Source organism: Aplysia californica, unplaced genomic scaffold, assembly GCF_000002075.1.
Source record: "Aplysia californica isolate F4 #8 unplaced genomic scaffold, AplCal3.0 scaffold00441, whole genome shotgun sequence".
Lineage (NCBI taxonomy): Eukaryota > Metazoa > Mollusca > Gastropoda > Aplysiida > Aplysiidae > Aplysia > Aplysia californica.
This window is the reverse complement of record NW_004797711.1, coordinates 504657-508126: the sequence shown is the minus strand read 5'-3', so window position 1 is coordinate 508126 and position 3470 is coordinate 504657.

The window sequence follows — 3470 nt, the reverse complement described above, 5'->3', positions numbered from 1 at the left end:
CCCACCCCTCACCCCACACCCCACACCAACCCACCCCCTACCCCCAGCTCTGAGCAACTTGGTGCACAGTAGATCCATCTATCTATCCATCTGTCCGTCTGTCTGTCTGTCTGTCTGTCTGGTATCTCTGCTTTTCCCAGCAGCCTCACATGTTTTCTAGTTCACCGGTTATTGAAGCACGATTTCTTTGTCGTTGTGCGTTTGATTCATCAATGTACATTTTTGTTTGGTTTTTTGTCGTTTGTTTTGGCCTTGCGTCAATATGTTATGCTGGTTTTTAAAAAAAAAATTCCTTGCAGAGATTTTTGTTACTGGAACAAACTGTGTGTTACCGAATGAACAAACTGAACGTGTACTCTTTATGTTTTTTGTTTTTTTGTTGGTTGGTTTTTGTTTTGTTTTTTTCCCCTCTACTTGTGACCCCCTATTTCTGGGGTTCCTTGATAGTCGAAGCAGACTTTGTGCTGTTGAAGCTAGAGAGGTGAGCAGAGTAAGTCTGATTCCCCGTTTGGACTTCCTGTTTTTGCTTACTGTCCAAACTGTGTCGTGTTGTACTGTTTGACTTCTATTAGTGTTTCCCTTTTTGTCCTCCCGGAGAACCGAGGGAAAAAGTTGGGACATGATGATACTGACGAGGAAAATTTCACTTTAATAAGGTGTATTAAAATGCGATAAAGAACATAAAATGTGTGAGATTTAATTTCTGTCACAGCTGATGATGTGCTGTCCTTTTCAAATTCATGATTTTCCATTCACTGGTCAATAACAACTATTAAAATTTTTTCGAGTTCTGAGTTAGGCTGAGTGTGGGGGAAATGTTTTCTTCAGTTTGGTTATCTCGAAGACAGAAAGAAACAATCGTAAAAAGAGAAAAAAAAAACAGCGTACAAGTTGATGTGTAGTAGGAGATATTTTTGTGGCTTCCGTTGCTATAGGAGATATCGTCGCTGTAGGAGATATCGTCGCTGTAGGAGATATCAGGGAAGGTGCAGCACGGTGTGTTATTTCTCCACTGAATTGTCGTGTTTGTGTGGAAGGATGCTCAACTTTTGATGTGTCATAACATCTTGTCGTGTACCGACTGGATGTGTCCATTAGTGTGTTTGTCTGTGTGTACTATTGGGAGAGAGGAACTGTCGTGTGACGTTCTTAGTGTTTGTGAGAAAATGATAAAATGGTTGTATGTAAAACTTTTACTCCAGAAATTTACGTTGCACGATTTCGGGCGCAACCCATCAGTTTGCGTTTTGTTAGTTTGTTCATTAGTACCTGCGGGTGGCAGTTTGAAGTAGCAAATACCTCCCTCTTTCTCTATCTCTCACTCTCTTCAGTTCCTCTCTTTCTCTCCTTCAGTTCCTCTTTCTTATGTAGGGCCCATTCTGATCAGGTCACCATTGTTAGGAAGAATTTTGAAATATGTATTGACGTATTGCTTTGCTTTGCTTTAGTGTGTGTGGGTGGGTGAGTCAGACGTAGGTTTGAGGTCAGTTATCGATCCAAAGACTTGTTATCCAGAGAGGTGGAAGAAATCATGATGAAAGTGGTGATGATGATGATGATGATAACAATGATGATGGTGATATTGAGGAAGATGATAAGTAGATCCCTGTCATTGTACAAGTTTAGTTGTATTTTTGCGTTGTGGGTCGGGCCTTTTGGTGTGTTTGTAGGTGCCATGGTAGGAGAATGTGGTGTCTGAGGACTGTAGTGTATTTAGTGGTTCTATTTCAGACGGGGAAAGTGTGGAAAGGCTTGTCGTCGTACTTTAATCCAGTGGCAATAACGATAAAATGATAATAATGTACCGGGACAGTTTTAGTCTGAAGCAGGTTTGCCAACTGTTCGGAATTTCCCGGGACCGCCCTATCGATTCAGCTGTCGTGAATTTGACAGGACATTTTCGCCTTCGTCCCCAAAACAGTCCCACTTGATGTAATTCTCTCCGTCGTTCCGTAATCTGATGGTATAACGTTTGAAAAAAGTTGGCACGTCTGTCAAAGCGAGGGGATGGGACTTGAAACATGTTCATTCTGGGAAAAGTGAAAAGGGGTGAGGGAGGAGAGAGAGAGAGAGGGGGGAGGTTTGTGTTTTAGTTGGTGAAGAGATCAGCTTTCTAGTCAATGCCCGGCTGTATCAATTGTGTAGGCAGTTGTTGTTGTTTTTTTCTCTCGTTACAAGAAGAACACAAAACAGTTTGTCGTAATTCGGGTACTTTATGTAGGCTTAGATAGTGTGCCGGCAAAACGTGTCGTTGTTTACACACGTGTTCTGCTGACGTTTTTGGGTGTGAACTTAGCGTAGTTGTTGTCATATTTCAGCACCTCTCGTTTGTGTCTGAAGTGAGAGAGAAGGGGGGGGGGGGGTGTTGTCGTAGGTGCATTATTTCTGTCGTGTAAGATTGTTGCGTTTTACTTTTAAGGCGTTTGCGTACGTATATTATATATACACTATGTTGGACGTATACAATGCCATACATATATATGCAATGTGGGACGTAGACATTGCCATACTTTGGGGATCGCTGTTTTCAGGGCGACCCAGTTTCAGCTCGCACAAACGTGTGTTTTATTTGTTTGTTTGTTTGTGCAGAGACAGTGAGAGTGATGTGTGGACCAGGAATTCACTGCTTGTATATACCACGTACCTGCTTCATGAAAAAACCTATACTGATTTTTACTCAATTATTATTTATACTATGTCCATATGTACGGAGTCTATTCTATGCATGTTCAGCCAAGCTATTCTGATCGTATATAGAAATATACAAATATATATAAAAATATATCTCTGCCTGTATATAATGCCATGTGACTGTTCCGTGTCCTGCGAAGTTGTGGAGGGGAGGTGGGGTTCTGTTCCCCGTCGTTGTCGGTGTATTATCTCCCTCCTCTCGTACGTCTTCGTACATATATCATTGATAATTATCATCATCTGCATCACTGTGCGTATAACGTCATCCTGTCCATTTACGTGTATTATTCTGCCACTTGTACACACTGGCGTCTGTGGTGTAGCCTCTACTCACTTTGCTGTCACGCGCAGGAGACCCCAGTTCGATTCCAGAGTGGGGAGAATTTTTATTAAAATCAGTTTCTCATTCTTTCTTTGGGGATGCTGTATCCCTCTCAGCATGGGTTGGTCCTGAAGCATAGGAATGGAAGCCCGTCTCTTAAAGATGATCTAAACTGTATCGATGGAGGAGTAAAAACACTTACATCAAAAATAAAAAATGTATAACTTGTCCAACCTTTGGACTTGTATTCCCCTCTCCTTGTCGAATGTTATCTCAAGGTTATCTACAGTCCCAATACTTTGTTCAGTGGGTAGTTGGCGGATGCTCTGGTGTGGTTTGCTCCTTCTTTCCTGTCAAACATCTATAACTTCCTTACGTCTTTTCTACTTCTTTTCTATGTTTTTTTACTCTCTAATTCCCAAGAATTTCTTTAAGCTAGCATCATTAAAATACCTGC